General features: G+C 45.5%; 1 long non-coding RNA gene across 1 annotated transcript; it reads left to right on the top strand.

Moving 5' to 3' along the window:
• The first annotated feature begins 5,375 nt into the window (after positions 1-5,375).
• LOC139025697 (uncharacterized) lies at positions 5,376-9,188 on the top strand. Its single transcript, XR_011477305.1, has 2 exons — positions 5,376-5,807; positions 6,451-9,188. It is a non-coding gene; the product is annotated as an uncharacterized lncRNA (long non-coding RNA).
• The last annotated feature ends 5,084 nt before the right edge of the window (positions 9,189-14,272 follow it).

Here is a 14,272-nt window from a genome sequence, read left to right as displayed (position 1 = left end):
GATATCAGAGTCCTTCAGCCCTGGTTCAAAGTAGTGCACTAAATAGTGAATAGGATGCCATTTGGGCCGCAAGGTCTTGTGGCAAGGAGAGCTCTAGTTGGCTGGAGAAGCTCACCATAGGGCCCAGGCCCGGCCCCACACTGCACTGCTCAAACTAACCACTTTAGCTAAAGTGAGTGTTAATTATGGACAGGCAAAGCAGTCAAAAAAGGTTAATGTAAAAGTCGGATAAATTCCTTTAAGCATTGCATCATTCCACCATCTCGCGACCGACACGGTGCTCGCAGGTCTCTCTCCTAATCAATACGTTTTACTGTAATGCGCTCCCCACGATTTCCCCCTGGCTCAGCCCTCCCCAGCCACTCACTGCCCAGTAAAGAAAGGAGAGAGATGGGGGGAAAGAGAGGGGGAAGAAAAATAAATCCATTGCTGCAAGTAAATAAAATGATTAACCTCTGCTTCACTTTGTTTTCTCTCTCTCTTTATTTGTTGGGAGTGCCTGGCTGGTCCAGAGATCAACATTATCAGCATCAGGAACCCTCCATCTCTCCACTAGCCATATCATTGTGCTGAGTCCACTCCTGCAGCCAGGGCCATACATTAAAAGCTCTCTCTCTTAACAGGATGGAGACGCCTAATAGAACAACATCAGTCGCTTCCGACTCATGCAATTACACTGATAAATGCCACGATTGTGTCAGGCCAAGTGGAAAAAAAGCAGGCTAACATAGATAGCAGACAACACTTATTTGTGTTATTGCTACAGGAGATCATTTGTAACCACACATGGGAGTAAATGGAGACTGTTTGATAAAGACATTATGTAGGAATAGGTAGGGTTGCTGCCTGATGGAAATTCCTTTTAAGGAGATGGGTTGTGATATCTGTGTGTGTGTGTGTGTGTGTGTGTGTGTGTGTGTGTGTGTGTGTGTGTTGTGTGTGTGTGTTGGTTTGGGTGGTTGTGTGTTGTGGTGTTTGTGGTGTGTGTGTGTGTGTGTGTGTGGGGGTGGGTGAGTGAGTGAGTGAGTGATGTGAGTGAGTGAGTGGGCCTCAGATCACCTGGTTCCTCATTATCTCCCCTACACCCACAGTTCAGTCCTTTAGAACTCTGCAGGTGTGATGTTTTACGGCCTTGCCAGCGAAGCCACAAACAGAGAATGCAATCAAACAAGTCATGCAGAAACAGGCATGTGTCTCATAATTCAGACTAGCCGCCGAAGGGATTGTACGCAATCATGTTGCCCAGGATGAGCAGCCCGTTCAGCGGGCATGTCCTCGCCTGTACCTGTACACATCTCTGTCTTGTGTAAGAGTCAGTGGAACTGTGTGGAGTCATGTACTATACTGTAAGGTTCAGTGGTAACTTTGTGGAGTCATGTACTATACTGTAAGTTCAGTGGTAACTGTGTGGAGTCATGTACTATACTGTAAGATTCAGTGTAACTTTGTGGAGTCATGTACTATACTGTAAGAGTCAGTGGTAACTGTGTGGAGTCATGTACTATACTGTAAGGTTCAGAGGTAACTGATGTGGAGTTATGTACTATACTGTTAGGTTCAGTGGTACACTGTGTGGAGTCATGTACTATACTGTAAAGAGTCAACGTTGGTAACTGTGTGGAGTCATGTACTATACTGTAAGAGTCAGTGGTAACTGTGTGGAGTCATGTACTATACTGTTAAGGTTCAGAGGTAACTGTGTGGAGTCATGTACTATACTGTAAGGTTCAGTGGTAACTGTTGTTGGAAGTCATGTACTATATCTGTAAGGTCAGTGGTAACTGTGTGGAGTCATGTACTATACTGTAAGAGTCAGAGGTAACTGTGTGGAGTCATGTACTATAACTTGTAAGGTTCAGTGTAACTGTGTGGAGTCATGTATATAATACTGTAAGGTCCAGTGGTAACTGTGTGGAGTCATGTACTATACTGTAAGGTTCAGTGGTAACTGTGTGGAGAAGTCATGTAACTGGTATACTGTAAGAGTCAGTGGTAACTGTGTGGAGTCATGTACTATACTGTAAGGTTCAGTGGTAACTGTGTGGAGTCATGTACTATACTGTAAGGTTCAGTGGTAATGTGTGGAGTCATGTACTATACTGTAAGGTTCAGTGGTAACTGTGTGGAGTATGTACTATACTGTAAGAGGTGGTAACTGTGTGGAGTCATGTACTATACTGTAAGGTTCAGTGGTAACTCTGTGGAGTCATGTACTTATACTCTAAGGTTCAGTGGTAACTGTGTTGGAGTTATGTAATGATATACTGTAAAGTCAGTGGTAACTGTGTGGAGTCATGTACTATACTGTAAGGTTCAGTGGTAACTCTGTGGAGTATGTACTATACTCTAAGGTTCAGTGGTAACTGTGTGGAGTCATGTACTATACTGTAAGGTTCAGTGGTAACTGTGTGGAGTCATGTACTATACTGTAAGGTTCAGTGGTAACTTTGTGGAGTCATGTACTATACTGTAAGGTTCATGGTAACTGTGTGGAGTCATGTACTATACTGTAAGGTTCAGTGGTAACTCTGTGGAGTCATGTACTATACTGTAAGGTTCAGTGGTAACTGTGTGGAGTCATGTACTATACTGAAGGTTCAGTGGTAACTGTGTGAGTCATGTACTATACTGTAAGGTTCAGTGGTAACTGTGTGGAGTCATGTACTATACTGTAAGGTTCAGAGGTAACTGTGTGGAGTCATGTACTATAAGGTTCAGTGGTAACTTGTTGGAGTCATGTACTATACGCTGTACTATACTGTTAAGGTATCAGTGGTCATGTGTGGCGTCATGTACTATACTGTAAGGTTCAGTGGTACTTTGTGGAGTCATGTACTATACTTAAGAGTCCAGTGGTAACTGTGTGGAGTCATGTACTATACTGTAGGTTCAGTGGTAACTGTGTGGAGTCATGTACTATACTGTAGGTTCAGTGGTAACTGTGTGGAGTCATGTACTATACTTGTAAGGTTCAGAGGTAACTGTGTGGGTCATGTACTATACTGTAAGGGTCAGTGGTAAGCTGTGTGGAGTCTATGTACTATACTGTAAGAGTGCAGTGGTAACTGTGTGGAAGAAGTCATGTACTATATCATGTAAGGTTCAGTGGTAACCTGTGTGGAGTCATGTACTAAAAGTAGTGCACTATATGGGGAATAGGGTGCRTTTTGGGAGGCAGCCAGACAGAACAGTTCAAGTGCAGTGTGCGGCTGCACTATAGAAGGCCTCTGTGGAATAAAAGGCGATAGAAGCTCAGATTCCTTTCACATTAGCATACTATTTGAGCAGGCCTGCCGGGCTATAGGGTTTCAGGGCAAATTGAAATGAGTGATTGTATTGCCAATCTCTCCTGAGCGAGTGGGCGAGAGAGCACCAGATGGGATAGTTAGCCCATATCTGTCTAGGGTTAATCCGTTGGAACACTGAAGACTCACAAACACACTCCTAGTCCTCTAGCTCTGCCTCTCTTTCTCCATCCCTCTKTCCKTCCTCTTTGTCTTTGACCTTACCTTTAAGGTGCTGTTTTRCCAGGGGAAAGTGGTGATTTGTGAGAATGTGTATAGTGCTGTAGCTCACAATGCATTTCTATGAGAGTTTAAGGTACCAGACTAGATATTGAATTATTTGATTCCATTTTAGCGGTTAAGTGAAGGTGTGGTATTTGCAGCTATTGGAGGTGGTGGGTTGAATGTTCTTGCCTCTATTATATTTGACACAACTCTCATCCTCATAACTACTGCATTTCTGGTTAAACAAGATCTCTCCATTCCAGTTTAATARGGTTAGATTCTCTGTCAGATGAGTACAGTATTACTACATAATGAACTTCACCACATATTTACACTGTCTATCTTCATATCCTTGTTCAGGACAGCAGAAAAGAGGCCAGTGTTTTCTATTGTACCAGTCTAACATGAATAGTTAATTGACTCTAAAACTCAAACGGCACTGTGTTCCCATGGCCTTTGGTGTCGGTCCGCTGATGTAAGCAGAATGTATGCGTGTGATGCGTATCTCTATTCTCTGTGTGTCTGTGTCTCTTTTCATCCAGTTATATATTTATGCCTGGCGTGTCCGTCGTCCTCTCTCTGAAGTGSCGCTTCCTTTAATTCTGCCCRTAAATAAATCATGAGAACATTTAGACCCATGTGTTGTCGCGCAGCCCCAAGGTCAGCTGATCCTATTATTTATCAAGTCATATGCTACATAATGGTACTTAGAGCATGTTAACACATTCTATTATCAGGCCCCTGATCTGAGGCCTGGAAGATATATGTGGATGGTGTATGTTAATACCGTCCTCTTGGTGTAATGCACTACCTATCAGAGGGTTAGACCACAGCTGAATGGTACCACTTAGCTGAACAACTACTCCAGCATTAAGTGGCCCTTGGTTGAAATATAGAACGGCCGATTGAGGCAGGGACGGCCTGGACTGCCTGTTCCCTGGCCACATTAAGGACCTCCCCGTCACATCCATAACACACACCTGTTAGGGACCCTAGAGACTGTAGGGGGGTGGGGAGGCAGGGGGAAGCAGGATGCCTGGGGTAGGGATGGGGGAGGGAGTCAGACACCAACCAGCTTCTTTTTCAGAAGGAGGAGGAGGAGGAGGAGATCGTGAAGTAAGGAGTAACTGTGACACACACACACACTGTGACCACAACCCCCCACCACCACTGTCCCCTCGCACCCATCCCCTCCTTCACTTCCAGGTCAGGGGTCAGCCTCATCTGTCACTATGGAAGACATATTTACAGTGACAGTCCAGACTGCCACCAAGTCACCTGTGTGAATACAATAGTGATTCCTACTGAGACGTCTCATACCGTGATGTTTCGGTATCCATTTTGATCCAACAGACTAGGTGGTGGAAACAGTACCAGTCATAATCCATGAATCATATAATGTAGAGTAGTGCAGAAACACCATGTAATTACACCAGAGGGTTGTTTCTCTATCTGTCTCTCTTGTTCTGACTGGATGAAAGGAGAGGGCTTTCCAGAGAAACCATCTGGCGGTGTGGAAATAACTGGAGCATTAATCACTGAGGATACTGTTGCTTTGTCATCATATTGACGGTTTAAACCACAACACACACAGATCACACACCCATGAAGGGCTACATACAAAACATTCCTGACTCTCACCTCTTTAAAACAGATCACATCCCTACCCCAGAGAGACACACACACACACACACACAACACACACACACACCACCACACACACACACACACACACCACACACACACACACACACCACACACACCACCACACACACACCACACACACACACACACACAAGCCTTACACCCTGCAGGGTCTAATAGGGACCGGTCTAATTGGAAGTCATAAAGAGAACAGGAAGGAAACACAAGCCTACTGCCTCCTGGTCAAAACACACATTGGTCCTCCCAGCGTGTTTACAGAAAACACACAACACACCACCTCAATTACCTCCGTTATTGTGTGATCTGCTCAAACTCACTATTCAGTCAGATACATATCTCATTTGCTTTGTATACAGTGAACCACCACTGTTGATTTACATTGCTTCTGTGCTAACAATGTGTAATGATGGTGGCGTCTGTATAGGAGGTGATTATGTCCAGAGGAGTGTCTGACCTGTCCTGTTATTTCCTGTCCTTGTCTGTTCCCTCCAGGTGCCATTCCAGCCTGGCCCAGACCCTGCCCCCAGAAGAGGCCCCCGTGGACCGGCCGTTTTGGGCCGACGACGACCCCAGCATGCCTCTGCCCTTTGACCTGGCTGACATCATCAACAGGGTGGAGTCACTCCTCTGGAGGTCGGTCACAGACACACATAAGCGGAAACAGCCACACAGATAGACACACACACACACACACACACACACACACACACTTAAATAACTCACTTATATGAGTCTGCATACCTTCCTGTAGCTCCTTGATTGTCCTGTCACCATACAACAATACTTAACCATCTCCTTCATAGACCTACGTGGTGTTGCCACCACCCTCTTTTCTGTAACTGCTGGCTCTCTGGTCAGCAGTTCTCTTCCTTAGTCATAAATACAGTTGAATTATCCCATCCTGTTGGCATTTAAACTCAGCAGACATTACTCTGCAGTACGCTGGCCTTTTCAWAGCCACCATGGCTCTCTGCTTGGCTCATTAGATGTTTCCCAAATGGCACCCTATTCCRCATGTAGCGCGCTCCTTTTGACCCGATACCTATGGGCCCTGGTCCAGAGTAGCCCACTATAAGGGTAGTAGGGTGCCATTTGGAATGCAGACTTTGGCTCCTTCAGTCTGTGTGTTAATTACAGTGTGTGGCCGGGTCCCGGCCCTGCCTGCACTCTGACATCTCAATGACTTGTTGTCATACAGARGGAGTGAGTGACTGGATGGGCTGTGAATAGAGGGATGGAGGAATGACTGGGCTTGTGTTTTCTTTCCCCCTGTCAGGATGTGACYGATGGGACACAAAGAGAAGGAGAAAGAGAGAGAGAGTCACCCCGTCATCTGAACAGCCTCTATCATGAGGYCAGACGACAGAGAAGGAGAACAGGACCTACCAACTCCTGATGGTGTCAACGTCCTCCAATGGYGGTACWCTTCCCCACCCCAGTCCACCCTGAACCCCACCCAACCCTGTACCTCGCCCCACCCCGCCCAAACCAGTCTCATCTAGCTTTGCTTGGATGGACCCAACATGGCTGCAYCATGAGGATGGAACCCTGAGTAGTGCTTTGCTAACATGCTATAGCTGGTATTGGAACTAGTCTCACAATGGTAATGTGGACAACCTGCAGAATTAAAACTGAATGTGTAGGAATGTATTATTTCAATGAATGTTCTGTTTCTTTTCTACATTTAACCACCTTTGTGTATGGATATGACAAATAGTTATACAGATGTAGGATCTTAATTTGACCTGTTTCTCACAGCAGCGTAATTTTCCTGCAGTAACAGGAAATGTGAATTATTGGGTGGATTATAATTAATGGACATTTTTGTAAGGGTTGATACATTTTTACTTAGGGCAAATCAAGTCTGACATTTTCAAGTGGAAATTACAAACATCAGAAATCCTTTTAAACCTCGAATACACTTCAAGTTTGCATTTCCTGCTGGGCAGGAAATGTCCTGCAACAACAGGGTGATCAAATTAAAATCCTATATCTGTAGTACATTTATACTTTCTGTTTCTAATTCAGTGTTGTTCTAATTATACTGTTGTATCCTAATGTCCATTCACTTCCTGTATTTCACAACTTTCTTGTTCAGAATCTCACAGGGCATGACTTTGTGTTACTAAGATGTGACTGAAAGTGTTTATCTGAAGTATGTATGTTTGTGTGTGTGTGGTTGAATGTGTGTCACTGCAGTATTTACAGTATGTGATATTGTATATGTGTGAAGCAGTATGATAGGGATAGGGCCTGTAGCAGGGCTGGGAGATGTTTGTGCTAGAGAGGAAAGGACATGAGAGTCTAGTAGACCTCTAGGTTCTAGTAGGCAGGCCTCTGTCTGCATGTCTGTCTCTAGTCTGCTCTGTAGGGCTGAAAGGCAGCCCAGGCAGACGGCTACTGTAGGGCTGAAAGGCAGCCCTGACAGACAGCTACTGTAGGGCTGAAATGCAGCCCTGACAGACAGTTTATGTAGGACTGAAAGGCAGCCCAGGCAGACAGCTACTGTAGGACTGAAAGGCAGCCCAGGCAGACAGCTACTGTAGGACTGAAAGGCAGCCCAGGCAGACAGCTACTGTAGGACTGAAAGGCAGCCCTGACAGACAGTTTATGGGGCTTGAAAGCCAGCCAGGCAGACAGCTACTGTAGGACTGAAAAGCAGCCCTGACAGACAGCATTATATAGGGCTGAAAGGCACCCCAGGCAGACAGCTACTGTAGGACTGAAAAGCAGCCCTGACAGACAGATTATATAGGGCTGAAAGGCAGCCCAGGCAGACAGCTACTACTGTAGGACTGAAAGGCAGCCCAGGCAGACAGTTTATGTAGGACTGAAAGGCAGCCCAGGCAGACAGTTTATATAGGGCTGAAAGGCAGCCCAGGCAGACAGTTTATATAGGGCTGAAAGGCAGCCCAGGCAGACAGTTTATGTAGGTCTGAAAGGCAGCCCAGGCAGACAGTTTATATAGGGCTGAAAGGCAGCCCAGGCAGACAGCTACTATAATGTGTGGCTGATAGAAGGATCCCCATCCCAACTGCCACTCTCTCTTCATAATTGCAGCTGTTCAATGGCTTTTAATTAGTCTTAAAGCGTGTAGAGCACCACTTTCCCTGTATCGCTGCAGGCCAGAAAGTCAGATCCACGGCTTCTGACAAAACCAGCCAGGAAAGAGAAGCTATGGGTGAAAATGGGATTGTTGTCAAAGCCAAGCAGAGCAGCCTTCTTTTTATTTCTTGGTAACACTTTATTTCAGGGATTATCAACTAGATTCAGCCGCAGGATGAATTACAAATCATTTTTAACTGCAAATTGACCCCAAGAAGCCCAAACAGATATAATATTTGACTAAAACATAATAATTACAAACCTTGCTTACGTTTGTACACGATTACTTGTATCTATTATGCGTGGGAATACTTGGGAATTATAAAAAATATATTGTTATTTTATTATTATTTTGCTTCGAAAACTTGGGGGCCAAATAAAAGCACCCGCGGGCTGCAGTCGGGCAGCCCTGCTTTATTTGAACTAGCCACCATAATGCCTGTATAACAATGTTGTAAACATGTCATAACTCTTCATAACTTGTGTCATTGTCATAACTGAAGCTTTATGGCATGTGTTGACAAGTTATGACTCGTGGTATGAAGCTTTATAACATGGTTAGGACATTTTTATGAAGGTTATGAAGAGATCATGGTGTTTAGTTCAAATGAAGTGTTACCAATTTATTTATCTATCTATATCAACAGGAAGTAGAACTGATATATAGTGTTAAAAATGCACTTCTAAAAATAAAAAAAATGTACTTCTGCAAATGTTTCCAATTTCAAATGTTAACGGTTGCCAAAATGTTGTTCTCTTGCTTAATCTTTTTGTATGTTGACTGAGGTTGAGATTGTAGACTGGCTGTATTGTTGAGTTGAACAACTATGTGCTCTCTGTTTCACAGCTCAGCTTGTCTGTCTGAAGCTTTAGGAAGGCAGTAAATAAACCAAGACAGTGTTTTATGACCCTCTGCTCTCTGTGTGGTGCTCTCTGTTGTGTCCAAGGCTCCTGCATCATGTTCATCATCACACTGTATCCCACTTTGGCCTCGCTGTGTGTCTGTGCGTGCATGTGTCCGTGTGTGTATTTGTGTGTGTATGGGTGTGTGCCTGTGCTTTTGTGTGTGCATGCACATTTACACATGTACACATTTCATTTACCAGGCTGTGTGAGTAAGCTATCTAAGTGTGTTTTACCTTTTCCTGGAGTGTATTTGAGCAATGAATTGAGACTCATTTGTCAGGTGAGTGTGAGTTACAGTTCTCTGGCCTGCATGCCCTGTCACCACCTGGCCTCTCTCTCTCCCTGCCAGATAGATGGGATGCCCTGGCAGCCATCTGTACAAAGTCCTGTTATTTACTGGCCTCTCTAGCCTATTTCACTGGCAAACAAATTAGCCCAAGTGTGTCTGCAGCACAACTAACCCCTGGGTTTCAGGCCACTCTGTCCATCGACTTACTCTGCCAGGCCATCCCAGCCCTAGCCATGTCTCTGTAAGGCAGATAGACGGGCCATTCTGTCTGTCRTACTCTAGCTTGCTCTCTCTACTATGATGTACTGTACATGACTGTATATTAGACATTAAACGAGAAGAGTATTTCTTCTGTGTATATATTTCATTTAGTCATGAACACAGTCAATTAAAGTTCATATTTTGAAGGGTAGTTATAATTGGAACTGGGTGTGTCTATAGCTAAATGTAAGGGCTGCTGTTTCACACTACCGGTGTGTAGAAATMACTTTTTAACTGAATAATTKCTKATAAAATAATAATACACCCCTATGCAGGTTTATAGGCCTCTCCTGCCAGGAAGGGCCTGCTGGGTTTACACAGTCAGTTGAAGCCACAAGCCCAGCCAAACTGAGGAAAGTCTACTGTAGCTAAGTTACAACCATGGAGACCTGCCTCACTGTTATACCCGGCTCTACCCAACTACCTAAGGCCATGCACACTCTCAACCCTTAACCCTGGCCTAGATACAGCTAGCTCCATGTAATATAGTATTGAGGTAACTACCCATGTATAGTGATACCCACCACCTCAGTGGGATAGAACAATGACTCTATGTAGAAGAACAAAAGACTAACATAATCATCCTCTCTCTCTCTCACCCCCTCCCTCCCTCCCTGATCCAAGAGTTAACCGGCTGAATTAGTTGAGCAAACACAGGCGACTGATTGATTGATGTACGTGGAGTTAGATGATGATGAAGTATGGCCATTGTTCTGTGTGTTTTCCCCTGTCCAACAGCCCCATAGGTCGGCCATGTTAACTACTTCCTGTAGTGGCTGAGTGACTGAGTGATGGATGGGCCTAGCTGGGTATATACTGTCCCCCAGCCTGGCCGGGCCCCGGGGCTGCTGGGAAAAGGCCCCACTTGAAGAGACAATTACATTGTGCTAGAGGGGAGGCACAGGTATGCATTGTTCTGGCCAGGTCAGCAGGCAACAGACCAACCCAGCCTCAATTAAACCAACAATTGGTGTCAGGGAAGACAAAATAACCAGGTGTGTGTTGTGGAAGGTATCGGATTGGGGTCATATCCCTTTCACGTGTGTGTGTGGCCAGGGATTGGGTGAAAGGGGTGTTTGGAAGTGAGTGTTTGTGTGTGCGTGCTGGTTGGTGGCCCTAGGCAGTAGTAATAGTAGGAGCAGTCAGGGGTAGATGGTATCACTACTCAGAGGTCTCTGTCAGCAGTGGGCTGGCCCATTATCATTTATCAATGACAGAGACCAGCACCGGTCAACACAACGACACAACATTGACTTATTGACCTATTCTAACTAATTGATGGCACACTGTAAAATGTAATGTTTTATTTATACCAATATCATGGCCTTAAAAATTGCAGTGGTAAATTTGTCATGCTAAATTGCAGTGATTTCCAATGCAATAAATGATCTCTCTTCACCAGTATGTTCATGTACAAAACAGCTCATGCTTTGTTTTCATCTCCATCAATCCTAATTCCTCATGGAGAAGATATTTCAACATCTTCACTGACTTTTGTTTGTTCTTCATCGTCTGCCTTATCCATTCACTCTCTCATTCCCCCTCTCCTCTCCTCTCCTGACTAGACTGATGAGTGGGTTATAGTCTGTGACAATAGCTCCCCAGAGCAGCCCTCCATGCTCCCATGCTAGGCCCAGAAGCATTAGACTACTGAGGCAGGTAGAGAAACAGGCCTCGAGCCTCCACATGATCAGCACATAATACAGGTCCTGTTTCTCTCCTAACGGAATGAGAGGGCCAGTCAAAACCATAAGCTCTGTCTACCAGCTCATTAGCAGATAGGCCCCCTGTACGTACACACACACACGTCTCTTCCACCCCCAGCAGTGTTACCAGCCTTGCAAGGCCCAACAGGGTCAGATGGGTTGCTGAATTCCAAAGCCTCTTTTCAAAGTAAAACAAACCATCCCCTAGACATCACATCGTCTGTGTGTGGGTCTGTATGGCTTCTAACAGTTTCACAAGCACTCAGTTCAGTAAGTATTAGGATGAATGTGGTAGCACTGTTTGTGGGAGTCTAAGTTAAGCGTTGTTGATCGCAAGAGCTTATTAGCTTTAATGAGTTCCAGAGGGTAAGGTGTGTGTGGGGGGGGGGGGGCAGATCAAACAGTAGCATATATGATGTTTGTAGGACACTGCTGTGGCCTGGCTCTGGTCACCAGCCTGTCTGTCCTACAGGGCCCATCTCTCTCTCTCTCTCCAGCCTTGATCTTCACTAGTGGCTCTGAAGTCCTCTGACCCACTTTTTCCTCAACTCCCTGGCTGGGTCTTCAGTGGACATGTCCAGCCCTGGACCAGCCCTTAGCTCCAGAGGCCTGCTGCTCCAAAACATTACCATTTCCATCACTCTGGTAACCACTCTTAGTCTTCAGCTTGACAAGCTTTTCCTCTTGGCTCTGCCTGTCTGAGGGCCAGAGAAACCTCCACTACTTCCCTCTCCTCTCTCATTCAGATTCACAGCTCATTTTTGAGCCCGGTTCCCCTGAGTTGGTTTGTAACATTTGTGCTTATTTCTGTATCACTTCCTTAGCGGCGTTAACCTAGTTAGCGGCGTTAGCCTAGTTAGCGGCGTTAGCCTAGTTAGCGGTGTTAGCCTAGTTAGCTGTGTTAGCTTAGTTAGCGGTGTTAGTCTAGTTAGCGCTCTGCCATCCATATTAGTGGGATTAGAATGGTTCTATTTACTTATGCCAAGATAGCACAGCAATGAGAAGCCAGGCATAATTGAGTCATCATCTACACTGAACAAAAATATCATCTAATATGCCTGTTTGATGCCACTGGCCTCTTCCTCCATGCCTGCCTGACCGGCTGGCCAGAGAGAGAGAGAAACAGCCTTTTTAGATGAGAAGAAAAGAAGCTAAAAGCGTTGTGAGTTTCCCCAGAGAGGGCGGACCTGACGTGGCGGTTTAAAACGTAATCAGCCGGGTGGAATTAGCCSAGACAAGTCACTCTCTCTGCCGCTGCACCTCTCTTCTCTCTCACGGTCATCATGTTTAATGCATCTCCTGGACAGCGAACACAACGCGATGAAAGCTCCGGCTATTAGGCCAGCATGAAGATGTTTTGATAGGTGGCCCAGAGAGGGGGATGAGAGGAGAGGAGAGAGGGAGGAGAGGATGGGGGATGGTGTGATGTATTCATAAGGAGAGACGCTCACCTTATCTGCTCCAACCTTGAAGAAGGATGTGTGTGTGACAACACGCACACGCACACGCACAGAAACACACACACACACCTTCCACACACACCTCCATGGCGACAACACCGGCGTTGCTTTTCGCTCTTGCTTTGATTGACAGGTRCTCAAATGAGTAGCTGTGGGCTCTGGCCCTTCAAATAACTGGGCCGTCAAATTACATCCAGAGTGCTGGCCGTCCTCCTCCGTCGGCAGGGGAGGTCTATTTATTTATCTGTTTATTTGCTTGGTTTAAATATTTTGTGGGGAAAATATTGAATTTTTGTCCCCCGGTCAGAGTGGCTCATATTTAGTTAATAAAGAACTGAGGAGGTTGTTTGCTCTGGAAAGTGCAGGATAGGAGACTTTATTTTAGGAAGTCCTTGGAGAGGATGAGGGGATGACCTTTCTCTCAGCCAGGCAATGCTGTGTACTTTGACTGCACTGAGCTTAGCCTAGCACTGCTGCTCTCTCTCTCTACCTATCTCTATCTCTCTCTACCTATCTCTATCTCTCTCTACCTATCTCTATCTCTCTCTACCTATCTCTATCTCTCTCTACTATCTCTATCTCTCTCTACCTATCTCTATCTCTCTCTACCTATCGCTATCTCTCTCTACCTATTGCTATCTCTCTCTACCTATCTCTATCTCTCTCTACCCGCTCCCTCGCTCAACCTCTTCTTCTGGCTCTTGTCCCATCTTTGTTGATTTTGCTCTCTTTCTCTGTCGAATATCGCTCCATCTCTCTCTCTCTCTCTCTCTCTCTCTCTCTCTCCTTTTCTCTCTCTCGTGTCCATCTCTCCATCTCTCTCCCTCTCCCTCTCTCTCTCTTTCTTCCTTTCTCCACACCCTATCCATCTCTCTTTGTCTCTCTGCTTTTCTCTCTCTCTGTGTCCGTCTCTCTTCCCCTCTCTTTCTTCCTCTCTCCACAACCTCTCCACCTCTCCTGAAACTATCTCTTTCTGCTGTGTTCTACTCTATTTGACTGGAGACTGAGGAATCTCTCTCTGGATTCACCAGGCTGCATCCAGGTTAAACTCTTAATTGCCTTCCAAGGGGTGGTTTAAGGCCTGGGCTCACTGAGGCTCAGTCCCTGTGCTGGGCAGTAGGGGGTTGTATGTGTATGTGAGTGTGCATGTGTGTGTTTGTTGTCCCATATTGGATTACGGCACAGATCTGTCTAATGATAAAGCTCATTAATAGAGATGGTGGAGATTACCTCTGACTGCAGCATAGCTTAGCACTGTTCCTCCTGTAGAAACACAATGATCCTCCTGGAAACACACACACAATGATCCTCCTGGAGAGACACACACGATGATCCTCCTTGAGACACACACAATGATCCTCCTGGAGAGAC

Source organism: Salvelinus sp. IW2-2015, unplaced genomic scaffold (assembly GCF_002910315.2).
Source record: "Salvelinus sp. IW2-2015 unplaced genomic scaffold, ASM291031v2 Un_scaffold3088, whole genome shotgun sequence".
NCBI classification, from domain to species: domain Eukaryota; kingdom Metazoa; phylum Chordata; class Actinopteri; order Salmoniformes; family Salmonidae; genus Salvelinus; species Salvelinus sp. IW2-2015.
This window is presented reverse-complemented; position numbering and strand designations above follow the sequence as displayed.